Source organism: Cucurbita pepo, chromosome 10 (genome assembly GCF_057944985.1).
Source record: "Cucurbita pepo subsp. pepo isolate OVF chromosome 10, ASM5794498v1, whole genome shotgun sequence".
In the NCBI taxonomy this organism is placed as follows: Eukaryota; Viridiplantae; Streptophyta; class Magnoliopsida; order Cucurbitales; family Cucurbitaceae; genus Cucurbita; species Cucurbita pepo.
The window spans coordinates 15,185,591-15,206,921 of record NC_141807.1 but is presented as its reverse complement, the minus strand read 5'-3'; the positions used below and the strand labels follow the sequence as shown (position 1 = coordinate 15,206,921).

The 21,331-nt window shown below is 35.2% G+C and overlaps 1 non-coding gene across 1 annotated transcript; it reads left to right on the top strand.

The window, feature by feature from the left end:
- The first annotated feature begins 19,166 nt into the window (after positions 1-19,166).
- On the top strand, positions 19,167-19,238 carry TRNAQ-UUG (transfer RNA glutamine (anticodon UUG)). Its single transcript has one exon. It is a non-coding gene; the product is annotated as a tRNA-Gln (tRNA).
- The last annotated feature ends 2,093 nt before the right edge of the window (positions 19,239-21,331 follow it).

The following is a 21,331-nucleotide window of genomic DNA, read 5'->3' as shown; positions in this document are numbered from 1 at the left end:
TTTTGGCACAGGGACGCGAGAACCAATCCGAGTAATCTACAGTGGGGAGACCCCTTAAAGCAACAAGCGAGAATGGCTAGGTTGATAGCAGGGTTAAAGAAAAGGCGAGTATGAAAAGACATATCGCGTAACCGTCCCTGTAAGCAACTTCATTCTTTCTTGATCTATGAACCGACTTTATGAAAAAACATCAATCTTTCAGCTGAAAGTGTGACTGTTGGGTATGGATAAGCAGGACCTCTTGGTTTGGGAAAAATCGGAGTTGTTGGCTAAGAAAGCTAAGCAGGCAAGTATAGGACAGACAAAATGCACATACAAATTAATTGACATGATCCCTCTCCCTCTCTCTTTGGCTAGTTGGCTAGTTGCTCGATAATCGGGAAAACATACCAGGTAGGGAAAGAAAGGCTGCTCGATCTCCTATAAGGCCAACCCTAAACGGCGAGCTCACCAGGCAATGCTATAAGTCCGATAGAAGTCCAAGGTTTCATCTACTACGGACCAGGAATCTCTTAGAGGAGCTATCATGAAATGAGAAATACATTCAATTACGGCAACTAATAGATAGCAAACTTTTTGGTAGAAACTGAATGATCCCTTGGCTCGGTCAAGAAAAGGAAAAGGTAGTCGTACTCCTACCTTTTCCATTGGACGATAGGAATGTTTGAGCTGAAAGATTGAATCACACCTGGTAAGAAAGGCGGGCTTAGCAGGTTTCTCCAAACGTATAAACAAAAAGAGGAAGCAACCGGTCCTAAAGAGTATACAGATACGTATACATTCTCGCATGGAAGAACCTAGCTGAACCAGATCAAACGGTCCTAACCTAGTCCGACTGACCTTCTTTGGCTGGCCCCCGCCCCTTGTAACAAGGTCAACCCGTACGTGCTTTTTTCTTTCGTTTAGCGAGATGGCTTACCAGCTCTTTCGGCTCATAGCAGCAGTATGAAAAGCGGAATCCTCCTCCTGAGTCGAGTCCGCATTGCCATACGAATCGACATCGGCCAAACCAAGACCTCCCATTTTTTCTTTAATGAAAGCGGATCTAACAGTTTCGATAAAGCCAACCTCTTTTAAAGAAGGAGTCACTCTGCCTTGATCACCGTGGACATATGCAGCTCCCGCTTTACCTTTGCCTACCATGAAAAGGAAAGTTCCCTCACGATAGGCCCTCCCAGCTCTCGAACGTCTTTCTATCAATCGAGAGAGGTATAGAATAATACTACAAATCAACAAAACAAGAATGGAATCATAAGATGGGCGGTCAGGGAAGCGATTTCATTTGTGTTATCCGCCAAGAAAATGATCAAAGAATTCTCTATACACGGCTGAGAGATGACCGTATTGTTGCACATCATGAATAAAGTACCGTAGGCAAGCGAAGCTTTTGAAAATGAAAGTGTGTAGAACTCATATCCACTTTCTCTTCGATTCGTAAACTTCGGATCTTATCTTCCTTTCGTCTCCAGGTGACTGAGAGAGAATTTAGGCCTGGCGTGCATCCAATTCGGTCAACAATAAGGTACAGAGTGGATTGATTAAATGGGCTTTAAGTTCCATTATCGTTATGTCGAAGATCTCTACTAGGTTTAGTGCACTTTGGTAGTTGCGAATGTTGTCGTAATCGAATGTCTTTCTCATTCGACATTCTCTTTTACCAAGCACTCATACTCGCTAGGGTTGAGGAGACAGTCCGTGAGCTAATTGGGTTTCAAGATTGTGTATACGCGAAAAGAGCTCGCTTTCGACTTTCTCATTCGGTGTTTTGTGCCCGATTCTGGTTCAGGAAAGGGTCTGATTTCTTTCATTAGAGCACATTGATGCCGAAGGAGTCTTCGGAACTGGTGGAGAGGCTATGATGACTTCAGGCTATTCAAATAGCATGACTGATACCACAAAGAATGGGTATCTAAGTCACACTAGTGGAATAGCTTTTTCATAATAATTATCTCGATATATGATACCAAAAACCTGCCTGATGACTGATAAGGTAAGGGGTTTCAAAAGACAAAAGAATGACAATTCTACGTGTGATAGAAAAGAAGATCTTCTTTTTTTTTTCAGTGTACGCGGTTCGCCTGCCTTCCTGACAACGGATAGGCTATGGGGCTTTGCACTTCGGCCCCTGAGAATACCACATCAAGGTGACGGGATTCGAACCTATGGCTCTCTAAACCTTCTTCATCAGTTATTTGGGCGCATCTTTCTTAAAAGGATTGTGACGAAGGATGACCTATGTGACGACAGCGGATAACATGCCTGCCTTCCTGACCACGGATAGACTACGGGGCTTTGCACTTCGGCCCCTGAGAATACCACATCAAGGTGACAGGATTCGAGCCTATGGCTCTCTGAAACTTCGTCATCGGTTATTTGGGTGCATCTTCCTTAAAAGAATTGTGACAACAAATGACCTATTTGACGACAGTGGATAACATAATGAAAAGTTCCTAGAAAGAATATGTTTCATTCTCTATTCTCATATTCTCTAACTTGAGACCTCTCATACCCAAAATGATAATCATACCACTTAGACCAAATGCCTTTTTAGTAGATCTATAATTCTTAGTTGCTAGTCTATATATGGTTAGGCCCCATTGATAACTATAATTCTTAGTTGCTAGTCTATATATGGTTAGGCCCCATTGATAACTATAATTCTTAGTTGCTAGTCTATATATGGTAGGCCTCATTGATAACTATTTTATAACTATTTTTTTTTCCTTTCTCTTTCGGAGGGGCATTCGGAGAATTGAACTCGAGAAAGACGACCTCTTGCACCCAAAGCAAGTATCATACAACTAGACCGCTAGGGTTTGCGATAATTACCTAGAGAGAAGAAAAAAGAATAGAAGTTATTTTCTAGTCCCATTTGAGACATGTTGAATTGTTTTCTCTAAGGCTCATCTTTTGAGAAATGAACATAGGGGCATTCCGAGAATTGAACTCGGGACCTCTCGCACCCTAAGTTTGTTTAGATAATTTAGGTAGTGGTTGTATATTATGGATGAACACTAGAGTTTCTATCCCGTTCACCACAACTACTCTAGTTTTTGTTTGAAGGCTATAATTGTCATCTATGTTGTATGGCAATAAAGTTTGTTTGGATGAAATTTTAGTTAAAGTTGCATATTTTACTTCTTCCTAGTAAAAAATTTGTTTTTAGCATAATATGAATTTAGTTGCAGAGTTATTACGAATAAGATGGAGAAAGAAATTTTCTTTAAAATGATAAACAGACCCAAGTTCATATTTGTTGTTGTCTAATTGTGATTTTACAAAAAAGCTTAAGTAATATGAAATATCAAGAATATATCCTACACGTCATTCAAGATGACAATAAATGGAGTTAAATTGAACGCAGTTTTAGTTTCATGTTTAGTAGGTTCAAGATGAAGCATAATTGTATTAATGATATTAAAGAGAAATTCGTGTTTTATTAGAAGAGACCAACTTCATTTAAGGTACTAGGAGTTTAATCTACTTCCATTGTAATTTCAATCACTCCACAATGATTACAAATTTAGGGTTGGCTAATTGGACATCAATTATCAACTTTAGGTTATAATTTAGGTAATAGCCATTATAATGTTAATGAGCATAAGAGTTACAATTCTTCCATGGACCATATGTGTTATAGTTAAATGAATATATATACATTATGTATGTTGAGGTTTGGGTAAAGCACAAAGTAGTAAGGAATACCATTGTCAACTCTAGAGCCACCCACAACTCATGATGGAGACCGATGCAAAATAGTTTAACATCCTTTGGCATCAAGATACAGGAAAGATGAACGCCGTCAACTTGGAAGCTTTACCTGTCTTAAGAGTCACAATGAGAACTCTAATCAAGCTGGAGTCTTGGACTAGGCAAATTGTTTAGTGATAGTTGAAATGGATGACTTCAATGTCGTGTCGAATGATCATCCTGCTGAAACACAAAGTCATTTACATGCCCCTAGCAAAATGTCTAGTAGTAATGGAGTCTAACCCGACGATCATTCAGAAAAACATCCATCAACCAAGAGGGTTGAAAATGATGTCGATACTACAGTTGAGAAAGAATCATAGCCATGATGAATCTATGCTTGCTGCTATTGTTGTAATTGAAAAGGGGAGCTCGAGTGAGCCAACCTCAATAGAAACCTTGTTGCCACTACATGAAACAAACCACTGAAGTAACACATGTTCACACAGAAATATCATCTAGATGGATGAAGAGAAGGGTCAGTCGGAAGCGTCAATCACAATAATTTCAAGAAAAATAAAGAGTTCATATAAGTTAAGTTAAGATAAACTTCGAGTTCAAAGCAACAAGAACCAAAAACTTGTGTGAAAATACTATGGACTAGTTAAAGATATCCATAAGATTATGAAGACATCATATAGAATCCAATTGCTCTTATGGATGCGGACTAACCTTGTTGTCCACGTTAGTAACTTGAAACGTTATTATTTCGACCAATAAGACATCAAGCAGAAGCAGGTGGTATGACGTCATACAAATAAGAAAAAGTTTCAAGCGAAGAAAGTAGGAAAGACACGACCAGAGAAGACATGAAGACTCAACAAACCGAGAAGTGATTTTCAACAGCACCTAGTAGGTTGGAAGAGACTCATCATTATGAGATCAGCTGGAAGCGCATTGAGAGACCTAAAGTCAGCCTCATCCAATAAATTGTGTGGGGGCAGATGTCACAGTCATGATTGCCCAAGTCGTGTTGCTTGTGGTTGCATGTTGCATGTCTCAGCCATTCTTTTAAACGATTTGTTGTCCAAAGCGGTTATTTGGGCAATGTTATTGTTTACCGATCATTTGGGCAACACGCCTTGAGAAATCATGACCGTCACAATTGGCTAAGACATTTGTTGTCCATATGTTATTGTTGTCCAAGAGACTCCTCATTCTGAGGTCATGATTGGCTAAGACATTTAAAGAAGTTTTACCTAGGGCAACTTCTATCACAATCCTCTTCTCGCTCTTTGAAACTTCTTTAAATGTTATTGTTCACTAGTTATTTGGGTGCATCTTTCTTAAAAGGATTGTGACGACAGATGACCTAGGTAAAACTTCTATTGGTAGATCAGTGCAATAGAGAATCTATGTCTCTCTCCTGAAACATTCAGTGGACAACATAACAAAGAGTTCCTAGAAAAAATATCATAGAACAATTTGTGTAATGTCTTTGAAGTTAGGCTCGAGGCTTTATCTTATCTCCCAAGAATATAGTTCATTCTCTATTCACATAGAAATTCTGCAATAGAAAGTGGTACCCTCATCTTCTCTTACAAAACTTTCTCAAGTCCTCATGGAATGATTTGAAAGTGGTACCCTCATCTTCTTTTATAAGACTACCTCGGCCTTCATGGAATGATTATGCTATGTTGATTCTTAGAGAAGGGAGTAGGAGTAAGAGTAGATGACTGTTTATGGTCCAAGTCCCGAAAAAGTAAGTCTTTATGTCAAGAAAGGAGAGGAATCCTCTTAGTTTCCAAGATTTGAAGAGAATCATACATACACAAATTTCCTTTGTTTGTTTATTTTTGTTGTTTGCTCTCTTCAATTAACATGTTATAAAGACACTGGTAAATTATAATTAAATATAGTTTTTTTTTTCTTTCCAAATATCCATTTGAATTACTTCTTAGTTCAAGGTTTAAAAAACCTATTTCAAATCTTATTATATTGCATGCTTCAATTTGATATAATGGTTGGGGGCATTTTGAAAATCAAACTCGAGACATCTTGCACCCGAAGCGAGAATCATACCGCTAGACCAAATGCCTTGTAGTGGATCTATCATTTTTAGTTGCTCGTCCATATCTTTTATGCGCCTCAATATTTGAAATTTATCCACATGTTTTTGTTTCAATTCTAGAAATAGAAATGATATCCATAGAAATACATAATTTTATAATACAAATAAGAAAATCTCGTGATCAAGTTTTAGATAAAAGTAGCAAACATGTTGAAACTCATAATTATCCACATATTTTATTTGGTAATTTTAAACTCATTATTTTTGTTTGTTCATTCCACCTAATTTGAAAAAAAAAAAATCATACCACTAGACCAAATGCCCTTATAGTGGATCTATCATTTTTAGTTGCTCGTGTGTATATGTTTTCCGCACCTCAATATATGAAATTTATCCAACCTCAATATATGAAATTTATCCACATATTTTTATGCTTTAGAACCTACTATTATTGTCATGTTAACTTCACATGGTCTATCATACAGTTGAAGCAGCATTGCCACTAGAGCCCATGCATTCCTTTGGAATAGATATGTTAAAAATTAGGCCCATTTGATAATTTTTTTTTTTTTTTTTTTTTATTTCAAAATTATGTGTTTTATCCTTTTATAAAAAAAAAATAATAAAAAAAAAAGAAAAGAAAACATTAGAATTTTAAGCAAAATTTCACACGAAACTAAGTTTTTGAAAAATATTTTTATTTTTATTTTAGTTTTCCAAACATAGATTCATTTGGAGTGGCTAGTTTTCAAAACTACTTCTTTGCTACAGTTGAACAATATTTATATTGTAAAATGGGATTAACTTTCTTTAAGTCGATGTAGTTTCTTTATATTACTATGTTTACTTCTATCTCATGTTACTCCATTTGTATTTACTTCGTTTTATACAAAAGTTCACCGTAATTAATAAATCCATGTGCTTAATACATTCCCTACAAAAATAAACTTGTTTGTATAAGGATAAATTACAATGAATACGCACCAAAGAAATCAAAAAAATAAGTAGAAGGTAGAGAATTTCACTCAAACACATAGTGACAAAGTGTGACTGCATGTCTCATATGCAATTCTACCACAAGAATGGCATGAAACTTGCATAGATGATGCTCGGATTTTGAAGGGAAACTTCTCAACTTGAGAGATCAATTTCATCCATCACAAATCTGATTTTTACATAATAATTTGTGGGTATTTATAGTCTCCTACAAAAGAAGTTAGTGGCCGAGATTTAATCTCGATCCCCTTAAATCTCCAAAAAAAAAAAACGAAGTCAAGTTGACAATTCTACCATTACAAACTAACAACTCATGTAATGATGCTTGCAACTTCATTTGCTCCTTCAACTGTGTAAATATTCACTTTTGAAGTTCCAAATGGTTCTTCCTCAATCTAATAAGCTTGTAACACATGAAATAATAGTTGAACCGAGCCTATCCAATTTTGTAGATGAAGAATGAATGCTTGTTGAATCTTCTTGGCCTTGGATCGTGTAATAGGTCCAGTTGGAATATTTGGAACACCGTGATCCTTATCATCTTCCCCCTCTTCAAAAGGATTCGTCCTCGAATCAGAAAATCATCACCTACATCAAAAGGACTCAAGTCAGCAACATTGAAAGTAGAATGTGCTGAAAATTCTCCTGGAAAATCATTTTATATGCATTGTTATTAATTCTTTCAAGGACTTGATAAGGGTCATCCCCTCTTGGATGTAACTTTGTCTTCCTTTGAGATGGGAATCACTCCTTGCGAAAATGTATCAAAAGCCAGTTACCGGGTTGAAAAATGATTTCATTCCGTCCTTTGTTAATTCTTGAAGCAACATTGAAATTTTGTTTCTCAATTGTCTCCTTTCCCTCTTTATGCAATGTTTTGATCCCATTTGCCTTACTTGTGGCTGCTTTACTCACAAAAATATTAGAATGAATAGAAATCAAATCAAGACGCGTCAGTGGATTAAATCCGTAAGCAACTTCAAAAAGAGAACAATGAGTGGCAAACATTCGTCCCAAGACTTAATATTCTTACAAATAATAGCCCTAAGCAATGCTTCTAATCTTCTATTAACCACCTGAGTTTGCTCATTAATCTAAAAATGACATGTGATTATTCATTTTTTATGTTATCTGGGATGACTTAATTATGACTTAATTTGGAGAGCATTGTGTTTTTTATCAACTTGACTATTCAATCTAAAACATGTGATTATTCATTTTTTATGTTATCTGGGATTGATTAGTTGGGAGAGCATTAGACTCAATATTGGAAGGTCTTGTGTTTGATCTGCATTCATCCCACCCTATAGTTTAGTTGATTATTATTTCTTTTTAAAATATAATGAATTAGTGGAAATAGCTTTACTTATGAATTTTTATTTTTAATGTTAGCAGGGATAGCTCAGTTGGGAGAGTGTCAAACTAAAGATTTGAAGGTCACGTGTTTAATCTCCACGTTCACCGCACCGGTTTCCATTTACATAAGCTGACTATTCAATAAAAAATTAGTTATTATTTATTTTTAAAATTTCAATGAATAATGAATTAGCGGAAATACTGCACTTGGTTGCATAAGTTCATTAAGTTGCATAACTTTATTCAATCTAAAATTAGTGATTATTTCATTTTAAAATATAATGAATTAGCACAAATACCTTTACTTATGATTTTTTTTTTCAAATATTATCTTAAAAAATTTGTCATTATTTAACTTTATTCAATCTAAAATTAGTGATTATTTCATTTTAAAATATAATGAATTAGCACAAATACCTTTACTTATGATTTTTTTTTTTTCAAATATTATCTTAAAAAATTTGTCATTATTTATTTTTAAAATTTCAATGAATAATGAATTAGTGGAAATACCGCACTTAGTTGCATAAGTTCATTAAGTTGCCTAACTTTATTCAATCTAAAATTGGTGATTATTTCTTTTTAAAATATAATGAATTAGCAGAAATACCTTTACTTATAATTTTTTTTTTCAAATATTAGCAAAGAAAACTCAGTTTTAAGAGCGTTAGACTGAAAATCTGAAGGTCACATGTTCGATCCACGTTCACCGCACTTGATCCACATCACATAACTTAACTCTTGACTATTCAATTTAAAATTAGTGATTATTTCTTTTTAAAATATCAATGAATTAGCTAAATACCTTACTAATGAGTTTTCATTTTTAATGTTAGCGGGGAGAGCGTCATTGTAGATCTCAAGGTCACGTATTTGATCCACGTTCACCGCACCTGATTCAAGTTGACTAAATTGCATAACCTGACTATTCAATCTAAAATTAGTGATTATTTCTTTTTAAAATCTCAATGAAGTAGTGAAAATATCTTTACCCGATGAATTTTTATTTTTAATGTTAGTGGGGATAGCTCAGTTTGGAGAGCATCACTTAAGATTTGAAAGTCACGTGTTTGATCCACGTTCAACCCACCAAATTCAAGTTGACTAACTTGCATAACCTAAATATTCAATCTAAAATGTGTGATTATTTCTTTTTAAAATTACTTGACTATTTAATCTAAATTTAGTGATTATTTCTTTTTTCAAATTTGAGAATTTTCATTTTCAATGTTATAGGGGATAGATGAGTTGGGAGACTGTAATATTGAAGATTTGAAGGTCACGTGTTGGTTCGACCTTCACCAGACCTGATTCAAGTAGTATAACTTACTATCTTATCTAAATTTAGAGATGATTTCTTTTTAAAATTTCAATGAATTAGCATAAATAATTTTACTGATGAATTTTCATTTTAATGTTAGCCAATTATTTATTTGACTATAAATGCTCTATAAGAATTCTTTATTTGACTATAAATGCTCTATAAGACATTTAGTAAAATGACTCATTTTATTGCATGGAACAATAAAATTGATGTTCGCGTAGAATTGTCAATACATTCTACTTTCAATGTTGAGTCCTTTTGATGTAGGTGATGATTTTTCTTATTCGAGGACGAATCCTGAAGAGGGGGATGATGATAAGAATCACGGTGTACATTCTACTTTCAATGTTGCTGAGTTGAGTCCTTTTGATGTAGGTGATGATTTTTCTGATTCGAGGACGAATCCTTTTGAAGAGGGGGATGATGATATGAATCACGGTGTTCCAACTGGACCTATTACACAACCCAAGGCCAAGAAGATTCAACAAGCATTCATACTTCATCTACAAAATTTGATAGGCTAGGTTCAACCATCATTTCATGTGTTACAAGCTGATTCGTTTGAGTCAAGACCATTTGGAGATTCAAAAGTAAGTATTTGCACGATTGAAGTAGTGGATGAAGTTGCAATCATCATTTCATGAGTGGTTAGAAATCTTTATTTATTATTTTAATTTCATAAAGTTTGTAATGCTCAAATTGACTTCGTCTTCTGTGGAGATTTGAAGGGATCGAGATTAAATCAAAGCCACTAACTTCTTTTGTTGGGAGATTATAAATACCCACAAATTATTATGTAAAAGCATAATTGTGATCAATGAAATTGATCTCTCAAGTTGAGACGATCCCCCTTATAGAAATCTGAGCATATCTTTGTCATTTCTAAGTTTCATGCAATTCTTGTGGTAGATTGCATCTGAGTCATTCAATCAAGTCTTGATCAAGTTCGATTGTGAAGTGACTCAATTTAGAAAAAGGTTCCAAATCTTGTTTCTCAATCTTGGATCTCATCATCTAATTTTAGCTTTATCTCTTTGTTGATCCAAATTTTGTATAAGAAGATGTTAATTTCTTTAATACAAGGGTTCTTGCTTCTACAAAAGCTTGGCTCATTGGGCTGAAGATTACGGTTGGTCTATCATCCTTCAACGGGATCCTCTATCCCCATGACTTGCTCTGATGCGGTCGTTCTTCTAACGCCGATGACACGTCCAGTTGTCGAGATTTGTAATGTGAGTTTGTAACCCATCCATTGAGGTTCTTGGAATGATTCTATAGCTTATCATTTCCATGTTGGGAGTTGGATCATGGGTCTTGGGCGAAGGAATCCCTGATTTACCACCCTTCGAGTTGAAGGAAGTGTCATAAGGCTAATTTTTTTTTTCAAATTTTTCAATTTTTTTTATTTTTTTTAGTGATTTTATTTGATTCTATTTCAATTTTGTCAAACTCACTCACGTGCTCATCTCAATCATTTCAGCCTTGTTGGCGTTCAATAAGAGAGACCTTAGAAATAACCTGTAACTATTCAACTGGATTATCACATTAACAATTTGAATCAAATAAAGTGACATTAACCATTTGAATCACCTCAACCCTACTTGTTGTACTTGACCAAATGTCTATAACATAACACTAACAAAGGTACAAAGTAACACTAACAAAAGTACAAAGTTCATAAAAGTCTTCTTAATCTAAAATACCATTGAACTTGACCATTATAGTGCCTCTCAAACGTAGGTAAAGTTTAAATTCGAGTCTCCTAGTCAAACTCACTCGGGTGCTCATCTCAACCATGATGGCGTTCAACAAGAGAGACCTCGAAAATAGCCGGATTATTACATTAACCATTTGAATCACCTCAACCCCACTTGGTGAAATTGAAAGAAATATCTATAACATAACACTAACATAGGTACGATGTTCATAAAAGTCTTTTTAATCTAACATACTATTGAACTTGACCATTAAAGTGCCCCTCAAAATGAGGTAAAGTTTAAATATAATTGGTGACAAAAGATGAAACTATAAAATAAAAAGAAATAAGAACATAATATTCAATTTTAGAGAATCAAACCAGAATCTCATAGGGGAAAGCCAAATATTCAAACCGTTGGACAACAATGAATTTTTGGTGTAGTTGTCCTCAAGTCTTTTGTCTAATCGCTGAAGAGTTTTACTATGATGTTTTGGGTAATGTCTAACTCTTCGACACGTCCTTTCATGTGTGTGATAGAGTTCTTAGAGTTACCGCAACGTTTCGAGCTGTTCGATCGTGTGTGGCTCTTTCTTTAAAAGGGTCAACATCAAACGTCAGGTATTTGATTGGCAGCCCATCCAGAGGAGCGTCGATTGCATCGATTCCATCAATAGTCTTCCCTTGAGTTTATGTTGCATGACCCATTTTTTATACCATTCACTTTCGAGCACCACCATAGTTTTGCATCGTCCATGAGATGCATTGCGACCAACGTAACTCTTAGGTCCTATGAGCAAGTTCTAGTAAACTTCAAGTATTGTTCTACGTCAAAAATAAAGCTTTTTAATTCCTTAGCATCCCGGTTTCCATTTAAGGGGTTGTGTTCTTGGATTTTAAGTTTGTTAAGTCCACATGAACTTGGCTTGAGGTGTGGTTCTCTACAGCCCAACTTGTCAAACTCACACGGGTGCTCATCTCAACCATGATGTCGTTCAACAAGAGAGACCTCGAAAACGACTAGATTATCGCATCAACCATTTGAATCACCTGCTCATCTCAACCATGATGTCGTTCAACAAGAGAGACCTGGAAAACGACTGGATTATCGCATTAACCATTTGAAATTGAACAAAATATCTATAACATAACTATAACAAAGGTACGAAGTTCATAAAAGTGTTTTTAATCTAAGATAGATACTGTAAAATAAAATGAAATAAGAAAATAATATTCTATTGCTGGAATCGAACGTGGGTCTCCTAAGTGAAAGCCAAATATCCTGACCCCTGGACGACAATGGATTTTTGGCGTTGATGTCTTCAAGTCTTTTGTCAGATCGATGAAGAATTTTAGCATGATCTTTTGCTTAATGTCTAACTCTACGACACGTCTTTCCCTGTGTGCTTCTCAAACCTAGGTAAAGTTTAAATATAATTGGTGACAAAAGATGAAACTATAAAATAAAAGAAATAAGAAAATAAAATTTCATTGTCGAGAATCAAACTCGGGTCTCCTCGATGAAAGCCAGATCTTCTGTGTAATATCTAACTCTTCGACACGTTTTATCATGTGTGTGATAGAGTTCTCAGAGCTACCGCCACGTTTCTTGTTGTTCGATCCTGTGGCTTTTTCTTCAAAAGAGTCAACATCAAACATTAGGTCTTTTGATTGGAAACCCATCCAGGGGAGAGCCAATTGCTTCAATTCCATCAATGGTCTTCCCATGATTTTTTGGTGCATGACCAGTTTTTTATACCATTCACCTTCAGGCGTGTAACGACCCGAAATTTTCTACTTAATTTAAGGTCGCTACTGTATACATACCATAAACATTGAATGTGGAAGACTTCATTTAAATTCCATAAAACATAACCTTTAACTTAAAAACACAGCCATGGACTTACGTGTTTCGAAAACATCTTTAAAACGACACAACAAAAGACCTGAAATAAAATAAATAAGCGTTTAAGTTTAAAACATCCTATTCTATCCTAAGCCTAAGAAAATAAATACCACTATCCTATGCATGTGCCATGATCTCGAGTTGCGATGCCGTCGTCAGCCGTACAGGAATGCCTTGCCTTAACCTGAAAAAATGTAGTAGCACATGGCCTGAGTATTTAAAGAAATACTCAGTAAGTGACCCCACTATTGGGGTTAAATGCAACAATTACATGCAATGAAATGATGGGACCTATCTTTCATTTTGTTTCGTTTCATTTCATTTCGTTTCGTTTCGTTTTCCCTACGGTGTAATCCTAACAGGTAATCATGGACGTGTACCATATACTCTACACGCAGCCCATACGTGCGAGTATGGACTCACCAGCTAGTTCGCACACCGCTAGGCCACTTTCCCTAGCTGGTGGGCATGCTCTGGGGGCCCACCGGGACCCGTTAAAACTAAAATCGTCACGGCAGCGCTATGCAGGGCATAACGATCGTTGTCCTGCCATTTGGATGTACGCGTCCGTACCCTCGTGATGAGATAGAGGTATCCCCCCAAATGCATGATCACACAATATGCATGAGGTCCCACTAGTCCTACAGTCATCATTTAATGAACATAACCCCGTGTCACATTTTCATGCTTACATGTCATTCTCATTATCATTTCGTTACATATCATACATATTCCTAGCAGGGTTATGTATCATGCAATTTACCGTATTTCATGTCATACAATTCATTCAGTTACATTTCAATACTCATACAACAAGCCATAATCGTATAAGGGCCACACATCGTCACATGCATTCATATCACATCAACTAAGCAGCATAAATAACATACATTCACATTCACATGATTTCATACTTAAGCACAATAATCTAGCATACAATGTATCATATCATAACCGAGTCAATAACGCAAACACTTCATAGTCATATCGTTCTCTAACTTACCACAACCTTAACGTTCTTATACCTATCACACACATATCATTACGTGACGTACCTTAGTAATATCGTCACAAGAATGTACCCTAATGCTATCGTCCTATCAATCTATCACCAACCTATCCCTTTCTACCCATAACCTAACCGTATTCTTTCATCAATATCTCCTATCCATAGCACTCCAGTATGTAACCTAACTCTAACGTTTCATGAACGTATCTTACTCCTATCGTTACATTTCGTTTTGTGCATCCTTCTCGTACCCTATCTAAACCTATCCTTGAGCACATTGTACCATAATTATTATCATACAAACCACATATTATAACATAGCATAACATATAGGAAGCATATCAATCCACAGACAATTCACACATATCAATATATATGACACGTGCAGAACCACAGGGCACGTGTCAACATCAAATATAACCACGCCGATAGTAAGGTCACTTACCTGGTTAGCTTAAGTCGTTGTCACGAATATATCCTTAATGAAAGTTCAATTCCATCGTTATCCTTAATGAAAGCCCATTGAACTCCAAGTCAACCTATGTGAGCCCATGACATCAGTTCTGAGTTTGAATTTCTATAAAATTGTTTCTCTAATTTATATTGATCCATGTGTTATACTTCATGCGAACGTTAGAGTCTTTGCCTGAGTTAGGTCTTGAAATATTTATATACGTTTGTTATAGTATTATTTTCATATAAACCATTTAATACCCATTAAAATGTGTAGATATTTCATTTTCTCTTACAGTGTTTAATACTCTTTAACATTTTCCAGATAATTTCAATTATATTCACAATCTTCCCTCCATGTCTTTTACTGTATTTCCCTTCTTTTAAATTATCTCCTGTCTTTGAGAATGACTTTTAATATCATTAAATAATATAAAAGGAAAACTACTGCAAACTATTGACCTGTTCAAGTACAAAATCTTTTCTAGCAAAATATCTCTCACTGCCAAAACTAAATCTGAACGTTCTTTTTTTTGTGTGTTTGTTGTTATGGGAGAAGAAATTTTGATAAGTTAAATCTGTTTAACCCTTCTTTTGTTTGCTACCTTTTCAATTAGGTTAGCAATTATTTTGGCCATGTAAATCTCTCTCCCATGTAAATCTCTCTCCCATGTAAATCTTGATCATCTCTCCAAACCCATCTCCTATAAATTTGGCCATGTAAATCTCTCTCCCATGTAAATCTTGATCATCTCTCCAAACCCATCTCCTATAAATTTGACGCACATATTTCTGTTTTCTCAAATCTGACATTTTTCATTTCAGTTTGGTTGAGGAGAGATTGTTGGGGAAAGTGACTAGGAGAGATGAGGGAATAATTATTTTTATTTACTTATTTATTAATTTATTATTATTATTATTATTTTTTTACATCATAATAATTTTTTGTTCTTTATAATAATTTTTATTTTATTTATTATTATTTTTTTTGGCAGTTACATTATATCCCTCTGAAAAAAACTTTCGTCCTCGAAAGTGTTTTAATCTTGGAATAACTCGGGTCCTTATTCTAAGAGTTCTTTGTTAAGTCTTCAAGTACCACTAAGCAAAAATTCTTAACAAGTATACCTTAATTCGTATGAGTCATAACATTTATTTGCATGCATAAAACTTTCATAAGCCTATCACTTTGTATTCATAAAATCTTTGAATCCTTATAAGGTGTCTTGTCAGATAGTTAGGTATTTTAAATCTTAATTCATACTCCAAAAGGGTCTTTTGGTCATTTACCCCCAAATCTTGGTTTAATTCTTTAGCATATTCCAATCGTCTTGTAACTTTGTGTAATCCCTTTACACCATGATATAAGGCTCCTCATCAAATTTCATGTCATTTAGAGGTCACTTTGGTCATAAACTAGTGGTACGTAATTATAGGGGCATTTTAGTCATTTTACACCTACACTTGGTTTAGCCCGTTATCATAACCTAATGGTCACCAAATTTCGTACATAGCCTTATCATGTCATATTGGGTCTTCTTCTAAAATTTCATGGACAACATAATTGATCTAAGGTTTGTGGCTCTGGCACTTCATTGAAATAAATGTTCATGTATACAATAAGGTTGGAAAACTTGGATAGTTCCTCACTTTTTTTTTTTTTTTTTATACTATGATTCCATCTACTAGATCAATAGTTTTACTAGTTTCTGCTTTACATGGTTCTCCAAATCCAATTTTCTACACTTAGCTAAAGGTTCACTAATTGACCTATTTGTCCATGCGTTCTCAAAATCTCATTTTTAAATATCTAAAATGGCATTTTCTTTTGATCCAATTTTTTTTTTCCTCTCTCCCTATCATTAAAAAAATACAAAGAAAAATTCCGAGTTAGAAACATTCTCGAGAATTTCTCGTAAGATTTGAACCCATAGCTGATGTTAGAACTAGGATAGATATTTTCTGTTTCCTACTCACACGCGCTCATATCATTGCTTCTCGATCTATCTCTAATTTTAATCTTCCTCCCCAATAAGATATTACGGTGCTAGTGTAGACCGAAATTTCTTTACAGTCCAATACTGACCGGTAATAGATATCGGGGCTTTGCAATATTTGACTGATCACAATTCTGTATAGTCCATTTACTATAGGAGTTCCCCAGGAATTCATTAGAGGAATGTTTCCAATTAAAATTGTTCGTTCTCTATATTTTTAATAATTAAAAAGAAAGAAAGAACTGTTTTCCTTTCCTCATTATTGTTGGTGTCCACTTGATTTGGTTCATCATTAATGTCTCATCTTTGTAGATGAATTCCATATACAAATTTGCCTATTTTCCCATACAAAATCAAGAAATTGGTAATACTTCTTCTCTCTTGGCTACCTAGCCCAATTCTAGTAAATTTTTGGAGTCAAAATCATGACATGAAACTAGTTAAGAACTCCACCCTGTTCCAATGCAAATAGAATGCACTAGTAAATCACATGGATCTAGGAACGACTTCCTGTATTTGATTTGTGGTCAAGCTAGAGTTTGAGGATTTGGTAACTTTCATAGGAAACATTGTCAAATAGGCTTTTCTCTTGGTATACCTTATCTACTACAGTCCAAAACTAATGTTCCTATAACCATAATGGAAAGACATCACAACCCTTTCAATGCCTTTGTAATACCAAGAATGGGCTTAACAAATTCTCTTATAAAAATTGGTATTGTATATGCATGGTGGATATCCTCAGATGCCATAAAACTTGGGATACTTGAAAATCAAACTTAAAATGATAGTCTTGAAACTTTAACTATAGTAATACCTTTTAACCAGGTTGACATTGCTAGGAAAAATTGTTCGGTAATTTCCTACAACAATTTGTTTATGTTGAGCTTCCTGAGTGCATTCGTGTACCCTAAGAAGAATTACCACAAAACTTCTAGTTGATTTAGAGACAATGTCCCACTCTAATCCTCTTGTATCCTCCACCCAAGTTCATCTTAAATCATGGTTTCTTAAATTTAAGATATCTTGACAATCTCATATCTCCTACTGTAGCCCCTCTCCATATACCTCTAAAATTTTGACCATGATCGTAATGCCTCGTCCAAACTGTGGTTCGATACTTTTAAATCACCTCACAACTTCCCTAATTGGGTGTATTATTATTATTTATTTATTTCTTTTTAATTTTTAGCTCGTATTAAGGCAGGAAAGTTTTTTACATCTCAGTACTTCCAAAGCTCAGCTTCCATTAAAGACACTTATGTCATTCACCAATCAATTTAAATATACATATTTTAAGACTTTTATGGTCTTAACTCAATTTTTTTTTACTCATACTTTTAATTTCATCTTTACATACTTCAAAGTTATAAAATTTTCTGTCAGACATTACCACTTTTAATATCTATAGTATACTATAGGATATTGACATCTATCAAGCTTTTCTTAGGTCATTTTATTTCATCTGACACTGCTTACTCTTCAGTATACATTGGTACATTTATTCCCATCTCTATAATCATAAGACTGTGTAGTTTATCTATGTTCGAGATGTCTAACTGAAGCATATGACATTTCTTAGAAAAATCATCTTCACGCATACACTAACATTTAGTAGCTTACTAAAACTATAGATACTCATTCACAATAACAACCTCAGGAAATCAAAACATCATCAATACAACAATTCACATTCACATTCCATGCAAGGTAAAACGTAACATATTCTACATTTAATATCAATGTAGAATTAAGGCAACAATAATGCAGTAAATTATAATACAATCAATGCTGTAAAAGTCCAATTATGAGTTATATTTTATAATGACCAAGCAATAACAACATACACAATCAACGACATTTCAGTTTTTCTTTTATCTTAAGCAAGACATACCTGACGGAGACGGGGCATCAACGATGGGACCATGGAACATGCCAAGCCTACATCGTAGGCTAGTCTACAAGATCTATAACTTGGCTCTGATACCAACTGTAACGACCTGAAATTTTCTACTTAATTTAAGGTCGCTACTGTATACATACCATAAACTGGTCAACCTAAGATATTTGAAACAAATAAATATTTTGTCCTCTGTTATATATCAAATCACTCATTTGAAATTCAACTTTTAAGTTAACGTAATTTAAGAAACTTATGATTTTTATATTATCAAGAGTTTAATTGAGCTAGGTCGATTCAATCTAGTGGACCCAAGAATTGAACCGAACCAAACAATCTAGTTAGTAACATGATTAAGTGGAAGCATTTTCACGCAAAGTAGAAGCAATAATGGAGGATTTGAAATAATATAGTTTTTACCCCATGTTTCTCGAGTGAATATTGAAATAATATAGTTTTCATGTTAAGTTTTGCACGGACGAAAGATAGACTGGGATGTAAAGTATTATTTCAATTTGTTTGTAATATATAACAATATATAAATTAACTATAAGAAATATATAAAATTATATGTTCTCCAAGAGCTTCAATCAACACTGGAGGGTTACTTCTGCAACCACTCTAAAGGTGCTCAAGATCACAACGAGTTAGATAAAACAGCTCTAGAGCTTTGAATCCAATAACTTGAGTTTGACTCGTGATAGGATCTCTCTTCTGGTGTACTCTGCATAAAATAGGAAAACCATTCCAAAATAAATTTTTACAAGGGGTTCTATGGTGTAGTGGTTAACACTTTGGACTTTGAATCCAACGACCTGGGTTCAACTCCCGGTACGACCTTTAAGAAAAATGACCTTGATGCGAAAACATAGAATAAGGAACAACAACACAAGACATTTTAAAACAAAAGGGTGTTACCTAGCACTCGATGCGAAAACACAAATTTTCTTGAGGCATAAGGTGTAACATTCTTGAGTTCTTGAGTTAAACTTGCTCCAACCAACTTGAAATCTTGAGTTCTTGAGTTAAACTTGCTCCAACCAACTTGAAATCTTGAATTTATTCTACAGCATGTCTAAACCTTGAGCTAGGATAATATGACTTCTTGTTTCGTTTTCAGGAACCACCACGTTTTCAGGAACCACCACGTTTTCAGGAACCACCACGATGCAGGGCATCTCATTTAGGTGAGGTTTTCCTTCTTGTTTCGTTTTCAGGAACCACCACGATGCAGGGCATCTCATTTAGGTGAGGTTTTCAGGAACTAAACCTTAGAGGTTGTCGTATTTCAACCACGATGCAGGGCATCTCATTTAGGTGAGGGAGATAATAAGTTCATCATGGAGTTCTACTCATGGTACATATACCATTGCATCCCAACTAAACCTTAAAGGTTGTCATGCCATGCATCGTATTTTAACCATGAAAACTCTTCCGAAGTACTCTTAATTTTCTCCCCATGAGTGCATAGGTGGCGTTGCCATAATCGTGGCATCCTGCTAGCAAATCGTGGTGCAGGGCATCTGATTTAGGTGAGGGAGATAATAAGTTCATCATGGAATCCTGCTCATGGTACATATACCATAGCATCCCACCTAAAGAGAAATAGGGGCCTCGCGGTACACTTCCGTGAAGTGAGATAATGGTTACTTCAGGCATGGATCCTAGCAACTTGTTAAGCATGATGCTTGCATTAACCAAGGTGTTTTCTTGGATTCTTGATGATCCTAGGTTTATGCCTAATGTCTTGGGTCAAGCTTGGAACTTATAAGTTCTTAGGAATAGCCCAGCATGATATTGTGCATGTCTCAGCTCTCGATTTCTTCATCAAGTTTACTCAACTTCTTCCTCTGAAGCTAGAGGAATCCTTAATTTGAAGGTAAAGGGATCGTAGATAGGAATTTTGACTCTTATCCCCAATTTAATTTCGAAACCTATTTCCTTCAATTTGGCACGCTCTCGAGGTTATTTTTCTTCGTGGTCTTCTATGGAAGCATTCCTTGGAGGTGCAGAAACTTATTGGAATCATTCCTGCTCGACGAGTCATCAAGTATCCTCGGATTGGATTTTCAAGTTTTTCTTGAAGTTCTTCAATGGCGGATTGAATTAGGGAATGGTTTCTTGGCACTTTCAGCACTCTATTCCTTCATAGAACTTGTGGGTAATCTTGTTAGAAACTTTAGGAATAAGTTTGAAGAGAAATGGTGGAGGATTGCTCTCGAATTTGGAAGAAATCTGAGAGTAGGAGACCCATAATCTAAATGCTTATTGCCTTCGATTTGGAGATCGACCTTTCTCGATTCTTATTTCGTATTGTTGCTCCTACTTCAGACTTTATAGGAGGAGCTTAAACCAACCTTGAGAGCTCCAGATTCTTCATTATTTAGAAGTTTGAAGAGAAGTGGTGGAGGATTGCTCTCGAATTTGGAAGAAATCTAAGAGTAGGAGATCCACAATCTAAACGCTATTGCCTTCAATTGGGGGATTGACCTTTCTCGATTCTTATTTCGTATTGTTGCTCCTACTTCCGACCTTATAGGAGGAGCTTAAACCGACATTGAGATCTCCAGAATCTTCGTTATTTAGAGTTCAAACTTTCTGGATAATTTTTTGGAGATATCAACTTTGATCATAGCCTTGTCGACCTTGGCTTTGAATACTAGTCGTTGGATGTGATGATCCGTGCGTGTTCGTTCTAGATCATATCAAAATTTGGAGGAGATCCGACGGTTAAAATTTGAGTTCGAAAGATTTTTCCCGGATGGTCACAGTAGATGCTCTGATTCGAATTAGAGTGACATTTCTGTAATTATCCAGTCTTCCAAGGGTATTTTGGTAATTTGCTACTTTTCGAATATTTTATTATTATTTTTCTCCAAAAATCCATAATTTTTCTACAAATTTCTTATCGCTCTTTTATCATTTTCCCTTTT